Source organism: Melospiza melodia, chromosome 3, assembly GCF_035770615.1.
Source record: "Melospiza melodia melodia isolate bMelMel2 chromosome 3, bMelMel2.pri, whole genome shotgun sequence".
In the NCBI taxonomy this organism is placed as follows: Eukaryota; Metazoa; Chordata; class Aves; order Passeriformes; family Passerellidae; genus Melospiza; species Melospiza melodia.
Window position 1 is genome coordinate 48,246,814 of NC_086196.1, and position 19,108 is coordinate 48,265,921.

General features: G+C 40.1%; 1 protein-coding gene across 3 annotated transcripts in view; it reads left to right on the plus strand.

The window, feature by feature from the left end:
- The first annotated feature begins 1,103 nt into the window (after window positions 1–1,103).
- The window catches only part of SIPA1L2 (signal induced proliferation associated 1 like 2), a 125,553-nt gene continuing 107,548 nt past the window's right edge, over window positions 1,104–19,108 (plus strand). For 2 of the 3 annotated variants that reach the window (XM_063151631.1, XM_063151633.1), the window contains exon 1: window positions 1,104–1,176. The gene's annotated coding sequence lies outside the window, so the exon portion shown is untranslated. The remainder of the gene's footprint in view (window positions 1,177–19,108) is intronic. The other variant, XM_063151632.1, reaches the window with a different exon arrangement.

Here is a 19,108-nt window from a genome sequence, read left to right on the forward strand (position 1 = left end):
TATTTGGCAGGCAAACTAACCTGTTCAGGCTGCACAAGACAGAGGGAAAGCTCCATACTCCTGACCCACGTGAAACTTAAGAGTGTGCACAGGAGACTTAAGAGCACAGAGGGCAATTCTGAGAACTCCACTGCTATGTGTTTCTTCTCTATAGCTATCTCCGGTTTCAAGGTGTGGGTAAGAGCGCACACTAAAGGGGTGCGGACACAGCAGCCCCGCCGCAAGCCCAGGGGCTCTCAGACGGACTTTCGCGGAGGCAATGCAGAGCCTGTAGGATGACACAGAGTCCCGGTCACCCGCTGCTCGCCACTCGGGGAGCTCCCGCGGGAAGGAGCCGGGGGTCTCAGGGGCCCGAGGGCGGCAGAGGGGCAAGGGCAGGGGCTGAGAGCGCCCGGGCCGGGCGGCGTTGTCCAGGGTCTTGAAGGCGAAGAGGAGCGCCCGTGCGGGGCAGGGGCAGGGGCAGGTGCCGGGCCGCTCTGCCTCGGCGCTGCTCCGCCGCACTCGGCTGGGAGGCCCGGGCGGGCTGAAGGACGGGGCGCTCCCCGGCTCGCTGACGGGAGGGCCCTTCCCGGGCCCCCATGCTCTGCCTCGCTGCGTCCCGCACCCCACCTGTTGCTCGCTTCCGATCCCAAGCTGGCCGCCCGTCCCCGGGGAGCCCCGGGGATCCCTCCCGCACCCCGCCGCGGCGGGGGAGGCGGTGTCAGGCGGGGCCCGGGGTTCGGGATGCGCGACAGCGCGAGTGGCCGCTGCGGAGCTGGCGGTCCCCGGGGCCGCGCCGGCGGAGCCGCTGGAGGCGGGGCGGGCGGGCGGGGCCGCGGCGTGCGGGGCGGCAGCGCGGGTGTGAGTGTCGCTGCTGCCCCCGCCCTCCCGCCGCCGCCCCGCCCTCCCGTCCGGCGGCGGAGCCGCACTCCAGACCCAGCGCCGGGCGGAGCGCGGGGGAGCGCCGGGAAGGGGTGGCGGGGGAACGAGAGGAGGAGCAGCGGCGCTCACGCCAGCCCGCAGTACCCCGCAGCACCCCAGCGCACGGCCCCCGGTTGTGTGCAGGGCTCCGGGCCGCCGCGGGTGGCGGGTCCCGCGGGAGGGAGCGGAGCGCAGCCCGTGTGCGCGGGGGGCATGGGGGTCCCGCGGCCGGAGCAGCCGGAGCGCGGGCAGCAGCGGCGGCCGCGGCAGCACCAGGTAAGGAGCGGCGCCCGCCACCGCGTCCGTGCCCCGCGGGCGTGCGAGTGCCTTCCCTCCCGGGAAGGGCTCGGGAGCACTTCAGGGAAGGGGGTGCTGTGAGGGCAGACCCATCTCTTCTTCCCTCAGGTGCCTTTGGGAAGGAGGCTCGGCTTCTCCGGTCTGCGCTGCAGGACGGAGGGCTGAGCGGGGTGGGAAAGCAGCGGGGAGGCGCGGGCCCCACTTCCCTGGCGGCCCCCGGTCCCCAGCGGCACCCCGTCCTCGCCCCGGCCGCAGCCACCCCGCCCCGGCGCGGCGGGCTCCGTGTGGCGGCCGGGGCGACTCGCTCCCGCACGTCGCCTTTATACATAGCGATGCGATCCGCCCCGTGGAGAATGGCCGCGGGGGCGTCCGCCGGGTCGCAGTCACCTGCGGGGCGCTTCTGCCGCCGAGTGAGGCAGCCCGAGCCTCCCGCTCCCCTCTCCGAGTCTCACTCCAAGAATAATGGCAATCGCGGAGTAAGTTTGCCCGGATCGGACATCTCTGGGGAGAGCTGCTGCTCAGAGCGGGCACGGTGCAGCGGGGACCGCCAAGCGCTTGGGGTAGCAGAGGAAAAGCCTCTCCAGCCCGTGCAGTTTCCTTAAATGATTTAAATCCCTCCCTCCCCCCCCTTTTTTTTTTGCTTGCTGGATGCAGGGCGCAGGCTGCATCCTTTTGCACTCTTTGTTATCTTGCTATCTCCCAGAGCTGTTCAGGGGTCCGTTCTCCAGAGTTGACGTTCGGTTTGTTAAATAGCAGCCAGCTCGGCTCAACTTTGCCTCGGATTTGATGCTGGTGGCTTCGCAGCCCTTGTGTGCTGGGCGGCAGCTCTCGGCTGCGCCGTGCGAGCCCCTGCGAATGGGGAAGTAGCGTTACACAGCCTTGACAAAGGCAACTCCGAAGCTGACAAATCTCAGATATGGCTGTTAAGGTTCACGAAGTAGGTCAGTAAACTACCTTAGTGCTTGGTGCTGCATTATTTTAATACATCGGTAGTTTGAATACTTGCTTTCAGCCTCGTTTCTAGAGGAAACGAGTTTTATTTGTTTTTATGATGCAAAAGACATGCAAAGTTAAAGAGAATTGCACATGTAAATTTTCCCGAGCTCTTTTGTGCGCAGTTTTCACTTCTGAAAGTTAACACTAGATGGCTTTCTTATATCAGCTATCCTGCAGGGAAGGAAAGCATGTAATCTCTCTCTGCAGCCTGCTATTTCTGTGTTTGTCTATTTTATTATTTTTTTTTCACGTGAATAGTAAACTATCTTCTGGTCAGTTCTGCACCGATGAGACACGAGCAGATCTGAAACTTGCCTACTAGCTGACAGAATTTGTTGTTTTGATTAGCTTATGTTGCCTCTTTAGACTTTATTTTACATGTGTGTTACTAATATCTAAAGAAAGTTTGTTTAGTTGGAAGGTAACTCTGCATAATATTTACATTGCTATAAAGGAAAGCAGCTGGATAACGCAGGATGTTTGATAATGGGGAAAAACAAATAATTCAGTCTCAGTTGTTACTTAGTTTGATGGATTTATTTTAAAAGGGACCGTAGTGCATTAATATTGTCTGTTCAGCTATTTTCCCCCTAGATTCTGAACCTAGCTACCTTAGACTGAAACGTTTTGGAATTGGATTCAGAAACATAGTGCTTCACAGCCTGCTGGATATAGAAATGCCTAGACTTGATGCCTTATTACTGTGTTTCTTGTGTTTTTACAAAACTGTGCCTTTTGTCAGTGGGAATGTATTATTTGCCCTCCATTCGCTTCTTCAGTGGTGGCTCTGAAATTCTTAAATCTTCAAATTTGATCTTTGAAATATCTTGTATTATTAATGCAAACATGTTTAAATCATCAAGAGCTCTAATGCATTATAGATATTTAAACATCACTTAGGGTCCACAACAGTTGATTTATAATTCATGTAGCATTCATATAAAGCTAGATTTAGAGAGATCTCTGAATGTATTGTCTTGGTTTTGCATGCCCAGTGGGTTACCTTAGCAGGTCATGTAGCACTTAGATGGAACCAGAAGGAATGCTTGTAAGGATGCCAGACTGTTTCACCAATCCTGTTGGATCAATTAAAGATCATTTCATTCATATATGCCAAGGATATAATGTGGAGCTTAGAACTAAACAAAACCTCAGTTCTTTGTAGCTGGTATTTGCTTACTGTACATATCAGAGTATTTTTAAAGGTTTATATTTCATTTTCCTGAAAGAAAGATAATATGGTCTTCTTTTTGTAGGCATTTATGACATGCCATTACTCAAGTGCATTGTGAAATACTCTTGCAAATGAAGAGAATCAAATGAGGAACTAAGCAAAGCAGTGGTCAAACAGATGGCAAAATCATCCCCCTTTTTTTTGCTGCTTTTGACTTTTGTGACTGAATTGAGGCAGTTTGTTTTTTCACTTCCCGCTTCATACTGGACATGGGCATTGCACCAAAGCTCTTTATCTGCAGATCACCTGTTCAAACTGCAGGAGAAAGGAAGTATTTTCTCCTTGCCTTGGCTGGAGTTAGGATTATATTTAGATGGTTGTATGTTAAAATATTTTCAGTAGGTTCCTGCCTTTTACTGCTGAGAGATCTAGTTTGGTAACATAGAAGAAGAAAAGCTATGCTCTTATGATAATACAAGTTACAGATTGTGGAAAGAGGGTGGGGCACTGGGTTATCTAGTTTCTCACGTTAGTCATCCAAGATTACCAACAGTAGCTGTTTTTACAGATTGAAATGAAATCAGGGTTTGACAAGTGCTCTTTTTCCATGTGATTTTTGCTTTGCACTTTAAAATGCTTTGCAGTTTTAAAATGTTTGGGTAAGTTGGGTTGTGGATCAGTAAAGTGGAGGTGGCTGTTTATTTTCTGTATGTTGCAATATTGTCCTCAGAGTAGAATTTTTTTTGTATTAGGTAACATAATTTGTATCTGATTCTTGAAGATCTTGCCTCTTGCAAAGTTAAGATCAGCTTCAGTTTATTTCTTTATTTTCAGCACAATTTTCATCCTTTTGTGAATCTGGACAGTTAATGAAGTTTGAGGTAGGGCTGCCCCTCATAGTCCTTTTCAACCCTGGTTTTTCTACCTGAATTTTGAGAGAAGAGTGTGAGGACTGTCTACCAAATCAAATAATCCAATAGGAAGAATTTATAAGGGAATTTGTATTTAGTAGATTGAAAAGTATGTTTCACAGTTGTTTGTTTGTTTGTTAAACACTAGTTGTTTACATAAATTTCATTAAGGATAACATTAATTCCTGATGACGTTCCGTGATGATGTCATACGACTGGTTAGATTTTTAAGAATTGTGAGGATTTCACATGAATAGCTGTCTTTTATTTTTCTTTTTTTTAGTTTGTTGTGAAAGAGCAAACTTAATGTTAAACATCTGATTTATCCTGACAGAAGTAAATGAGAGAGAACCTGCCTTCCTTTGTAGTAAAGCACTGACCCCAGATTTGAAGCCACTTTGAGGCATAATTGAATGAGCAGAAGATTGAAAAGGATTATTATAATTGGTGATACTCTTCTAGTTTTTAGTTAGACAGGACAGCAGTAGGCAGAAATGTCACTATGATTAGTTTGCACCATAGTTCTTGCTAGAAGATATGTATGCTCTTGTTTGGATCATGAAACTGTAATTACATCAGCAGTTAGCTACTCAGGATTTATAAGTGGATTCTTCTGGTTTTCTGGAATTTCTTAAATAATGAGCAGTGTGTACATAATTAAAGTTTTTGTTTAAAAAATGTCTTGGATCCTTATGGAGGTAGTGTTCTGAACATGTAATAAATGTAAGCAGCTGCTGTCCCATCTTTTTGGACATGCAGGCAAACAGCTTCATTGGATTCAATGCTTGTAAAACATTTTAAGAATTGTAGATGTTTGAAATGAAGTAGGCATTTATTTTAGTGCTGTTAACTGGGGATTCTGTGTTACTTTGGAAAAAGACCTGTAACTACTTTTTCTGGGGTTTTTTTTAAGCTGTGACATGTAATGTAGAAAGATACCATAGCTATTTTTTGAAAGAGAGGGAATGTAGAAGGAGGCTAGAGGAACAGTAGTAAATTGGCTTCCTCAGCTGGGAGGCTGGAAGGTGGCAGTAGCTGAAGTTGTCTGGCTGCCCCTCCCCCTCGGCAGCTCAAATAAAATTCTGAGCACAGGACTTGGAGTTTTGCCATTGACTTTGAGTCTTTTCTTATATAATGTCTTCATTTTTTGTTCTGGATCCTGTAGAGCCGCATACCCAGCTCTGCAGATATTTGTGCAATGCTCCTGTATTGTTTGCTGTTTGTTCTTTCCTCCCCCTCTCCCTTGGCTGCCTGAATTCTCACTGGCGTAGTGGCTGTGGATTGTGATAATGCCTGCCTGCATTTATGTGTATCATGTGTCCTCTAACATAAATCCCATCAAATTGGTTTCATATAACTTACACCTGAAAAGTCATATTGTGGAATACCTATGCTTCAAAGACTGCCTAAAAGACTAAAGATACAAAGCTCTCATAAAACTCATCAATTTGCCCTTCCATTTCCCTTTAGCCTCACCAACTTTTTTTTAAACCTGATACAAACTGTGGTGAAATGACAGAACCATTTTACAAATTACAGGAACAGCAGATTACAATACTTAAAATGTTTTTATTAGGAAAGGTACTCTGAGAACATCAGGCATTCTGTGGCAGGCTAATTTAAATGGAATAAAATGTCTTTTAATACCTCGATACAATTTTTCTAGTGATGTGGAATTTTTTTGGTGTTTTGTTTTGAGTTGCCTTTTCTTTTTTACACTTGTTTGTTCCATATATATGAGACGGAAAGGAGTTTCTGCGCCACTCTGTATTCCATTTTGGATTTTTACAGTCACTTCAGTCAAATCTGATAAATTGTGAAGGGATGTGACAGTGAAATGGCAATTAAGGTGAATAAGGGTGGAGTGAAACATTCTAAAGTATGTGTTATAAGTGCACATAGTGTTAAAATATTTTTTGCTAGTTTTTTCCCTTTCATGTGGGTGAGTAAAAAGAAGTACTGAAATTAATGCATAGTTAGCAAAATAGTAATTGCAAAAAAGCAGCTCCATTTCCTATATTTTGTGAAGAAGGTGTTTGTGGAAGATAGGACATTTCTGTCAGTTAGGGTTTTTCCAGGTTTGTTTTGATTATTTTTTCAACCTGAGAGTTGCAAGTTATTTAATCATTCTTCTTCTCTGGTTGTTCTCATTTGTGGCCTTCTGTTCAAAACTGATTACTTCCTACTTTTAGATACCTAAAGTGCATTCAAGGAAAAGAGCACTCCACTGCTTCTTGTGTTTTTCTGGCTTCTCAGCACTGAAAATAAATACCTGATATGTTTTAGCTTGAAACACCATTGTAATACTAGTGTGACACAAAGTGTAAAAATAAGTGTGAGGAGAAAAAAAGACCAGAAGAGTGTGGCTGTGTCTGTTTATGCATTCTCATGCCTCATGTGCATATCATCAACAGTGTGTAAGTAAGCATATGTATTTTGCTGTGCTGGTCTTGCTTATTGCACTGCCAGCTGCTCTTGAAGAATTAGGAGCAGTTTACAGTGATCAGGTTGTCTGTAGTGTTCTGCTGTAGTAAAGTAAGCCTTGGTTTTATTTTGTAAGGTTGTCAGGACAACAGCTTATTATTCTTGCTCCTCTTGGTGTTTCCCTAAAGCAATGAAGGAAGCTTTTTCAAAGGCAGTGGCTGCCTTGCCTCACTGGGCTGCAGGATTGCCAGCTGTGATTTGGGTTCAGCAGGATGCTCTGGGTTTGTTGTGAAAAATTCTAATTGATGATGAATGCAAACCCAGTGTGAGAATAATTTTTCTTCATTGGACTAATGTGAAACAACCCATTGTATTTACAAACCCATGTCCTATTTTCTCCATAGTATTGTCATTAATCTTCTGTTCTCTTCCCTCTGAGGCTCAGAGAAAAATGTTTGAAATTTGGCAGTATGGAACTTGTGATAAGAGTTGAGACAAGGTAGGAATTAGTTTAAAGCTATGTTGTGTCAGTGTGCTACAGTCTGACGCTGGAGGTAACAAGTGAAATCAACTGGGGTTTCTGTTAGGTTGAGTTTGTGATGTTTTTGACAAAAACATGAGATAACTTGGTGTTCAGTGATAAGCCACAGTAACTGTTGAGGTGTTGGCATTTTGAAGAGCTACTGTTCTGTTCTTGTTACATGGTAAATTAGAAAAAGAATGTATGTTGTTAAATACAGCAAGCTTAATAGCTACAAAGTCATTCTCTGAGTATGGTCATTTTATGTAAGAGGTGCAAGTATTTTCAACTTTTAGATTCTTGGGATGTTCAGGTGTGGGAAACTTGTTGAGATGTTCAGCAGGGAAGGTCACATGAAGAAAGCTTTTAAATAGCTGAGGATTTAAAAATTTTTATTTCCTAATATGCTAAAACATGAGACTTATTTTAGCACTTCCATAGCCTCCTTTATATTATTATTATAGAGGGATTTTTTAGCTTGATCCAAGTTCTTTGATCTGGGTTGAAGTGTAGTAGTAATTAAGTGATGTCCAGGTACTTAAAATCCTTTTATCAAAACTGTAACCTTTTATTTCAAGTTCCCTTTTCAGACAGCTGAAACAACAGTCCATTCACAAAATAATTTGGCAAAGATACACAGGCATCTGCATTCAGTTCTGGAAGCTGCCTGGCAGAATTAGAAACTATTGGGAGAAACCTGGCAGTGTTCAAAACATTTTCTCCCTTGTCTGGCTACCATTTTTTTGAAAACAGGTATTCCAGAGGTGGGTGTCGTCCTCCTCTCAGATCTTCTGCTGTTTCCATCCCCTCACCCCAAACTTTTCTTGGTATCTTCATACATGTCTTTGAATCACACAATCTTGTTTGCATAGGAAACCATTTCCAAAAGGTCATTTTTAGAGTTGTTGAGATGAGGTGGAGTAAATACAGTGATTGGTGTAATCCATAACAGTGTGTGAGCATGTTTGCTCAGTTCCACTTCTTTAAATGTAGGATTTGAGCAGTTTGTTACAAGAAGGGATCAGAATAGATGAGATTATCTAAACTGGCCAAGAACTGTACAGGTAGTTGCTCAGAGTGCTACACTGAAAAACCTCAAATACAAATTGAGCTCAAATATTTTCTGTATAAGATGAAGTTTCTACTGATAGAGCAGAGGGTTTTACTGACATTCTGAGCCAGGCTGCTTAACCTGGACCCCTGGAAATCATTGCCTCTGGTGGAGATTGCTGAGTGAAGTTTCATTAGTCTGTTTCATTAGTCTGTGTGCTTGTCAGATTTGGTAATTTTGCTAATGTCTGCTTCTCTCACACTTGGAATGCTTTGTGCTTTTTCTCTGTGGTTGTTTGATCTTTGAAATGAAGTTTCTAGGAGCACAGCTACCCTTGAAACTTTATCAGATTCTGCTGAGTCAAATAGGCTCAACAAATCTGGAGGTGGAGGGAGGCATTGCACTGTATAACTGCCTTGTTTCCTTAGGAAATAAAAATTGGTGATCATTCTTTCTGTTATACTGATCTGCCGCAAATAGATACCACATTTGAAAAGTGTTTTGGTTTTACTTTGTATTTTATTGCTGTTTTTTTTTTTTAAAGTATTGTTACATATATAAGATTACATTATAACTATCAATGTACCTCTGCCTAGTAATGGGTGTACAAACTGTGTCTTTGTATGCACAAGTTGCTAATTGAGTATCTACCCTTGCTTTGTGGGACTGAGTGTTAAAATAGAGTATTTACATATTTACATTATAATAATTCTTTCTCCTGGGAAAATAGATGCTTAATAGTAATGATTTTCTCTTATGTAGGCAATACCCAACAGTATCAATATTCCTAAACATTCATTTTCCAGTGTTCAGTATGCCTGTAGGTCAGAGGTGTTTAAAGTTGCAAGTTAGAGATTTTATTTTTTTCTATGTCAGCTGTCTCAATTGAATTTCTCAATGCAGTTGTATGTATTCTTTATGGCAGCTACAGTAATCACTGCAGGGAAAGGTAATAGTAAGAAATATCTAAAATCTGTTAGGCATTTGTCTCTGTGACTTAACAACCAGTTATAAGAATGAAAAAACTCCACAGTTATAAGAATGAAAAAATACTCCACAGTATAACCCATTCTCAGCAAGTGTTGTTTTCTGTGGGTAGAGATTTGCTCAACTAGAAATCCCATAAGTAGGGGTCAATGTATCTGTGGTATAGGTATAATATAACTGAATCAATTAAATTGATAAATAACTTTAAACTTCGTTTTAAGAAATTCTTTGTTTTGCTTTGTTTGTTACAGTGTGAAGACTTTCCTATTTCATGACTCATATAAGGTGGTGTAAGGGTATAAGGTGGATAATGACTTTAGGTTTCCTTGGTTGGGTGATGAAATTAATTTTTATTTTCATGGACTGTATTTACAGATTTTGAAACTTAAACACATTAATCATGTATGTTTCATATGTAAACATATTTTTCTTTAGTCATATGTTTTCTTCCTTATTAGGAAGAAATCTACTGAAGTTGATTTTGTTTTGTGTTCAGTTTTGTTTTCTTTTTTTCCTTAAGCAGTAATTAAAATAGCCTTGTGTGAAGTTTCTGAGCATCTTTTATATACTTATTTTTAGTCATGGGACCTTTTTGTGTACTCCTGAAACTGTAAATGCCATCCGATCAGATTTAATATTGCATATGGCAGCTGGACCATCATTTATCTTCAGTTTATCCAGGCTTTAAGCATGATTGTCAGGCTCAAACCATCGCACTTAGAGGTTTGTATTCCACCTGGAGACGAGTTACATGAGGAGTACTGTACTGGGACCTGTTTTGTTTAGTACCTTGATCTGGAGGAAGAGATGAAGTGTATTCTCATCAAATTTGCATGTGACATCACGTTGTGGGAGTAATTGACACATGTGAGGACAGTGCTCTGCAGCTGAGAGAGGCTGGTGGAATGGACCCCATGACATTCCACAAGGATAAATGTGTCTTCCTACCCCTTGGCACAGGATGGGCTGGGGAGTGACTTCCTGGGAAGAGACCTGCACATTGTGACACACGAGCCAGCATGTCAGGCTTCACTGCCAGTGACAAATGCCAGCAGCATGCTAGGCTGGATGAGCAGAAGCCGAGCCAGTGGGTTGCCAAAACTCAGTATTCTTTAGGCAACCACTTTGGATACACCCATCCAGTTTTGGTTCCCCAAATAGATTGAGTAAATGGAATCTAATTTGTTGGAAAGCCAGGAAAATGAGGGGTTTAGACCATGTAAGGAGAGGCTGAGAGAAATGGCTTTTCACAGCCTGGACATCAGAAAGCTCAGGGGATGCATACCTCACAAGGTGATACCTGAGAGGTTATCAAGAACACATGTCCAGGCCCTTCACAGGGGTACATGGCAGGAGGAACAGAGACAGTGGTCACAGCCTAAAAGAGGTGAGGTTCTGATTTGGCACCTGCAAATAAAATTCACCCTAAGGACATTGAGGAGCTGGAATAGGTAGCACAGGTTGTAAAATCCACATCCTTTCCATATTTTTTAAGGCTAAACTGGGCAAAGCCATAAGCAAGTCAGTCTGAATACAGAGCTGTTGTGGCTTCCAGTGTGAATTAATCTATGAAATATCACAACATTTTTTGGGGTTATCAGTTGTTCTGATAATTGAGAATTTTAGTTGCTATTCCAGCACACTGTGATTTCACTTTATCATATTTCAGAATTTGTACAGAATATTTCTCTATTACAATATTGTGAAGATCTTTTTACAAGACTCCTTACGGTCTTGCATTATAGGCTCAAATTGTATATTCTTCGTTTAGAATTCCCAAATAAATTATTGGCAGTTAAATACTTTACAACTCTAGAACTTAACAATAAAATAAATGCTTGAAGACAATAGCATGTCCTCTCAGGTTTGACTTCAGATACACTTTGCTGACTTTGTCACTGATTAAAACATGTTTAGCAATACTAGAATTTGAATGTGTGAATTTCTATTGAGCAATTCCATTGGATCCCTTCCAAAAGATTGTTTTAATGTTAAGGAACAGGATATGAATTTGAAATTGGCTCTCAACAAGTCAAACTTAGATTTGTATTTGGTTCTTTTGCTTTGGCTACTAATTTTAGTACAATGAAACTTGTGATAACCCATGCTAAAGGTACCCATGTGGCTGGAGAAAAAAAAAAAATCTGTGATTTGTTTGAGTATATTAAGGTACAAATTAAAATGGTTCAGTTCTGGAAACATCTTCTGTTTGCACATTTAAAATGTTCACCCTTAACCTCTTAGTTTCATTAGCTATAAACAAGACCCAGCAGAACCCCAGAAGCTTGAGATGATTCCTGCGTTTTCTCATCCAGCTTCACAGTGGTTACACTTTTAAATATTTCTGTGTTTACCAAAGCATGAGCCAGACCTTCAGATCCCTGTTTTGGTTTTTGGAATCCATTTTATTAAGTGTTTAAAATTTCAGGTGTTTGTATAACATTCAGCTTCAGTATGAACAAGGTTGCAAATACGTACTGAGATAATCAAAACAAACAGGAAAGGGAATGGAAAGAATTTCCTTTAGGGTAAAATTCCTTAAAGTTAAAATAACCATGATAGATAGTGCTTGTCAATTGGCAAGGAAAGCTGGGACTTGCCTTCTGAAGGTTTTATTTTGCTGAAAATGGAAGAACATGGAAAAGCTCAGTCAGATGTCCTTTTTAAACCATACTTTCAGCAAAAAAATGAATTCAAACATTAATTCTATTAAACTTATGAATCTCCAAAACTGTTGCATTAAGACTGATGATAGGTACAGATCAGTATCTTCAGAAACTAAAACCCTCAGAACTAACTCATTAGTGAATTTAAAAAGTGTGTTTATTGGCATTTTATTTTTGGAGCAGGACTAAGCTTTTGAGGGTTATCTCCTGATCTTTTCACTCAACAATATTTTGTTTGCATGACAGTGAAATTTTAGAGAATTTAAAATATATTTTTCATGAAGCTAACTCAAAATTTTGACCTTAACATAAACTGTGTTTCTAGCTCTGAAGGCTACACAGTGTGACAGAACAATTGAGAAATGGAAGCTAAAAAGAACACTGCTGAAGCTGATGTGCTTTACAAAATTTTAAGGTGAATATTTGACAAGAAAGCAAATAGCAAGATGAAACAAAGTTTTTGGAGTAAACACTTATTTCTCAGTATTCAGGAAGTAAATATTTTCTCTAACTTGTTATGACTTGGGCAGAATTATAAAAATACTGTGTCTTCATTTTGTCAAGCTCACTCAAATGGAGTTGAGTAATCTGACACATGGTTACTCAATGGGAAGGGTACTTAAACAAACAGAACCCATCAAATCCCCCACACTATTTAGAAAAGTGATTGAGAATTGTTGTTCTGCAGGTTTAAAAGCATTACATTAGCTGTACCTACTTTGCTCTTTAGGTGTTTTTCAGGATTTTTTTCATGTTCAGCTTGAGGTGGAAAACATGCATATTCCTTGGGCTGTCCCCTCTTCTATCCTCCCTTTTCTCCTCATGAAGGCAGCATGGCTGTTACATAAAATCTTAATGGAATGATCACAGAACACTATCTTGCAATGGTGACTTTTTCAATGTTTAATTTTTATGGCTTTTGCTTGCTATAGTAGTTTGACTCACAGATTTGATCACATACCAGTGTTTTGGTTACTTGCACAAAATAAAAACACAGCTTGCTATATCTGCTTTGTATTTTTCTATTTCTGCACTGGCTTTTTTTGTTCTTTTAAAGTAGCTTTCAGCAAAATTGCAACTAATTGCCAGTAGCCCAGCTGATTTATAGCAACAACATAAAAATTCTCATAGTCAAGCTGACCACAATAAAACCTTGCAGTTATGAGATATTTTGAAACCTAAAATCTGAGCTTCTAATAAAATGTTTATGGCCTTCAACCTTTTTGGCAATAAATTAAAACCCAAGAAATCTGTTTAGAATGCATTTTTTCCTTAAACTGTAATGACATAATTTCTACTCTAATACTTTTCTCCTCCCACATGGAGTCTTTCATTCTGCAGTAAAAGTTTTCATGCCCTTCACTTGTGCTCTATTCTGTCTCCCACACCCCTCTACTGACTTGCCATTACCCCCTTGTGGAACAAAAAATGACTTTTCTTTGCTTAGAAAGCGTAGGCCTGTGTGGTACAGCTGCACAGCTCACTGAAACCCTGGGTGGTTTACTGCCCCCAAAGGGGCCCAGTGTGTGGTTTATCCCTGTGGAGGCTGGGGGCAGAGCACACCTCCTGGTGAAAGACAGCTGGCTGTCAGCTCCTGGGCACCTTCTGGCTGGGAAGTGTATGCTCAGATTTGCATCCTACCCATAAGGTTTCCCATTTATTGCTGCCAAGGGGATGTGCTCTCAGCCCCTGAGTAGTCCAACACCACACGTTGTCCCTTCACCACTGGCAAATTGGTGAAATTCCTTTTCCAGCTGTGCATTTTAAAATAACGGAGCATGACGTAGAGGAGTAGATGGAAAGTGTTTTTTTAGACATGGAGAGTGTTCTGTCCTTTCAAACAACTTGGGCTTTAAACAATTTTCTATCTCAGCAGTTAGAGGAAATAAAAACTCTGCAGGAGGTTCCAAAGACTAGAAAGTCTGTATATGGTTCACAAAGGTGGTGGTGGAGGAGGGGGCTAGAGAGGGATTGTTTATTTAATGGACTTCAAATGCCTGAATACTTTTCAGGATACAAATCTTGTCATTTTCATTTTTCCCCCCTCTTTAATACCTATAGGACTAGCACCTTTTATCATACAGATGAAGTAATCAAATGAAACAACTATGTGATGTTTGAGTATGGTGGCAACGAAAACCTCTTGAGCTTCTATGTCATCAATATTTTAAATACTTTGACAGAAAGATTTTGTCTCATGTAGAATCAGGGGTTTTTTCTTATTTTAACATCTTGCCTGAAACATACATTTAGTATATATACTCTGGAAGTTGTTCATAAATTTAATGATAACTCTGATATGCTTGACAGAAATAGCTTCACTTTCTTTTTTCTTCTCTTTTATGTGACTACCATAGCCACTGGTATGTTTTAATGTTATGTTTGTAATCAAAGATGAACGATTTGTAGAACTTCCACTCTGCAAGTACACAGAGTAACAAAGTTAATAAAGATGCCATTATCTTATTAGAAGAGTTGACAACAGTAATGTTTAAGAGGCAATAAGGTGTATGGCAATGTTTTCTGGGAAGTTAATATATTAACAACAGTTTCTCTCCACAAACTGATGGGTGCGGAATAAGTGGATATTTGTGCTTTCAAGGTGCTCTTGAGGGGGATGAGAAGACCAAGTGAATAAAAACACATGGGAAATATGAAAACGTTAATAATAATTTATACAAAAAGCTCTCAGTTTTTGCTAGATTAAAATAATTGTTCATCTGAAAGAAAATAAATCACTTCAAGTTTCATTGTTATACATTAAGCACTAGATTAGATAAATTTAGGTGGTGGGTTTGCGTTTTTTTTCCTTGTATCAAAATAATGCCATTCAGTTATTTCCTGACTGCTCTGTGATAATTACAGATGGAAGTGCAGCTCTGTATTTTATGATCATTGATATTTTGAGTAAAATATTTCAGAATTAGGGATTTATACCAAGCACACTGCAAGCTTGCTTTGTATGTCATTTTCCTATATTTTTTTCCAAGAATAATTTTCCATTATTATATTCTGAGCACTTTGTAACAAAATGATGGTCTGTTTGTCTTGTAGTCCACAAGTGAGTAACTACTCTGCATGCCTGAACCTTGCAGCCTTCACAGAACAAAAAAACGTGTCTGAAACTTAACACTGTCTTTTGTGGTAGACGGATATACGAGAAAAAATGAAAAACTTGCAAAGTGAGTCTCTCTTTGTACAGAACTGTCACTGTCCTGCTTGGCTGGTACAGATTCTTTTCAGCTGTCACTTTCAGTACAAAGGGGAAAAAGCCTGTGCCTGGACTTACTCCCACTGTCTTAGTCTGATTTTTATCTAAAGCAGAGTCTGAGGCCTGCAAGATTATTGACCATTTGTCACATTGGAATGCCAGGGTCTAGAATTCTGACCTTTCTGTGTTTTCTAAGTTCATGGTCAGTTTTCAAAGTATGTTTGTTTCAGTAATTAACACTAGATGCTATTTTTCTCATGTGGCAGGGGATAAAAAAATTTTCAAGCAAAAATATTCTGCTCTCTTCATATCCAAAGTATATTAGATAGTATTTTATGTTCCTTTTGTTTCTTTGTTTCTTTTTGTCTATACTTCTAAATGTAGGTTAACTTGTAAAGACTTTGGTTTTCTGCAGAAAGCAGTTGTGTACCTGATTTTTCTTAAAAGCGTGAGCTGCTTAAAAACCTTACAGGTGATAATCATGATTGAAACAAGAAATCCTGTCCCTTAGTGGGAAGGGAGAGGATGTGGTGGATGATATTTAGGATATTTGTGATACAGGCAAAGTGTGTATACTGCAATTGAACAATTGTCTTGAGCATGGAAAGAAATAAAACAACAGTAATGATCTTAGGCTGGGGAGTAGGGAAATCTTTGCTGCATGTGAGAGGGGTGAGTGCCTTGGGTGTGTATGCTTGGGTGCCTGTGCACACCTCTGAAATGTAGAAAGAGAAATAAGGCATAACTATGAGTGACTCTTTCATTGTCTGTTCCAAGTGGGTAAAAGAAGCAAAACTCTCAGGTCTGAAACACGGCGCTGGTGAGACTTCTGTTGTTGGTCTTGAGTTTATAAGTCAGCAGAAAGAGACAGTTGATCCTTGTCTGTAATGTTTATAATTTAGAATTTTTTTTTTTTATTTCTAGATGTCTATTCCTGGTAGAAATGTTATACTGTTTGGCTGCAGATTTTTATTACTCTTTCATTTTATTGCTGTTTTCAGCACGAAATAAATCATACAACTTTAATGAGTATAAATTGTTATACAAATATATAATTTTTATTGAGATAAAATTATGTGGTGGCAAACACAGTTTTGAAATATTTGTAAATCAATATTTTACTCCTGTCTTCTTCCTAGGAGCAATTGAAGCTTCATCATAGAAAGCTTTGTCTTTGTTTAGTTTTGATTCAATGGCTGAGATAAAGGATGTGTTTCTAGAACTTCAACAGCCTTGCAAGTTTGTTTCAAGTTAGGTTAAATTCCTCTGATTTACTGAATTTTTTAACAGGACCGAAAGCCTGTGCCCACAACAGCATGGCAGGCCAATGTGCTGGGTGAATGAGTGAGACTTGGTTTTGAGGCAGATGTGGCATGGCCTGGTGCCAAAGCCCTGCTCAGCCTTTACTAGGTGGCAGAATGTCTGTAATTAATGTTTGGGGGAAAAAAATTTTAAATTTGTGGCTTAAAAAACACACATTGAGAGAATGCGTTGTTCTCTTTGTATAAAAGTGGCAATTAATTTTCTTTTACAGAAAAATTAATTGAATATATTGATATTATCCAAATGAGGCTCCTAGTTTTGTATTTTATTTTGATTTTCTTAAATAAATGTGTCCAAAATCTGCTTACTCTTGGTTTATTTAGATGTAGATTAGGTCGTATGTGAATTGTGCTGAAATTTGTAAAATCTTAACTGGTGAATTTTAAGTTTAAGAATGTAAATGCCTTTTTTAACACTGTTTTTATTGCTTTGATGTGTGCTGGTATCTAAACCATGTAATTGTGTGTAGAATTATGGGGAGAGGATTTGTCTTCTGGCCAACTTTGTTTTGTTCACTGCTGTCATAGGTGGCTATTACTCCTGTTTGTCAAATACTGAATATCTGTAACTACTCCACAGTTAAGTGCATTTGTCTAAGTTCAGAAGCAGATGGCCACTTTAAATACACAAACCCAGGGTCTATCCTACTGAAGGAGAAAAAACTACTGTATGTGGCACATGGAGAAGTGAAAATTTTATCCCTGCTAATTATTCAATAATTTAGATATGTTGTATTTTTTTTTCCCCAGGCAGTAAAATCTGAAAAAATTCCTGAAAAACACTGCTTTCACATATTTCTGGTACAGCAAACAAACCTGGCTCTTAGCAATTTTTTTACAGGAATCATGCTATTATCCATGCCTCTCTACATCTCTCTTCTTGTGCAGTAGTGCCTTTGGGAGGCTTCTGGTTTGATTGGCAGGCTGGCATATTTAGGCATGTCTGAAATACAAACTGTGTTTTTTGTTCAGAACTGTACAAACTGTGCCATATTTGAAATAAGTTACTGAAGTCTCATCTGCAAGAACAATGACCTTACAAATTTAGACTGGAAAACCTGTACAATCAAAATTCTCTGGTGGTTTTTTGTAATAGAAGAGAAAAAGTATCTGTCAAACATAAATGGAAAAGGAATCAAAATGAGGTAATCTTGACCAGAGACTAAGCTAAAGTTTTTACTTAACTTTGGTTTTGCCATTCAGTAAAGAAAAAAGTTCTGGGAAATAGCAGTAGAGGTGGTAATTGTAATTGCCCACATTTGAAATGCTTTGTGAAGGAGACTTCACTGCACCAATGCCTGGGAGTTGAGGATGGAGAAGGAGAGAAACACAACGAAACAAAAAACCCCAAACAAAACCAACAGCTTCCCCTGCCCCCCAACAGGTTATATCAATTATTTATTTAGCAACAGGTCAGGAACTTTGGATGAGTGAACCTTTCCTTTTTTGGTCATGCAAACAGAGTATCCCCTACCTGGCCTGTAGTGTAAGTATATTGGGCTCTAGTTGCGATGGGAATCCAAAATGTAGTGAAAATGTTTCCTTAGTCAAAAGTAATCAAAGAAGAATTAATTTGTAATTTTTTAGAGCATGTAAAGATCCAAGTCCCATTCCAACTTCCCAAAAATGTTTACTCAAATCAAAGTTGTTATATAAAATTCACACTTTATTGAGCTTCAATTTTTTTTTTTTAATATGAGGCAGCTACCATATCCTGAAACATCTGGTATTACAACCTTCAAAAGAGGTGTTCTTTCCAGTTCACTTAATGGGTGAAATGATTTTAGTCTATGTCAAACATTCTTTGACCTCTGTGTAATTAAAATAAACATGTACCCAAAAATCTGTCACAAATTTTTGCTCATCTCTGGATATAGATGAAAGTTATTTGGGATGCTGAAGGTTTTGGACTGCTTCCAGATTAGCCCCTCTTGACCTAAGAGGGGTAATGTTCTTGTTACAGCACATTGTAGTGTACATACCAGCTCAGGTCTTAGTATGGATTGAAAGAATCTCTGTTAAATCTTTCTCTTCTGTTGTGTATTTGCCTTGTCTGTTCCTCTTCATTTTGTGTTGTTTGTGTTTAATCTGGCCATAAACACCATGTAATGAGTGTTGACTATAAAGAGCAATGGTAGTAAACTCTAAGACTCATATTCTTGGAATGAATTTGATGACCAATTATGCTATTTTTATCTCTGATATTCTGAGGGAAATGGGAGACATTCAAATGCAGTTCTGGGCATTGTCAGTCTTTTCAGTGCTGTTTCAGAGTTAAGGCTGGAAGAGGTTTCCAGAATTTTGAATAGGATTTTCAATCAAATGCGTGGGTTCAGTGTGTAAAGAATACACTATGAGGCTATAATTGAATGAAGAATTAATTTCCAAATTCTGCAAACTACTTTGTTTACATTGCTGCGTATTTCAGTAGGAGAGCTGGATGAAATGTTAAAGATCTTGATTTATGCTAAATATCTAATTTTAGTCCCTGCATTTCAAGAGGGGTGTTGAGAAACTGAAGAGCACCAAGAAGGGGTCAAAGGGCCTTGCTTGGAGAAAATGAGATGGCAGGAGAAGCTGACAGAGCTAGGCTTGCTCACTCTGACAAAGCAGCAGCTCCTGAGTAACCCAAGGGTCTCCCATAGATGC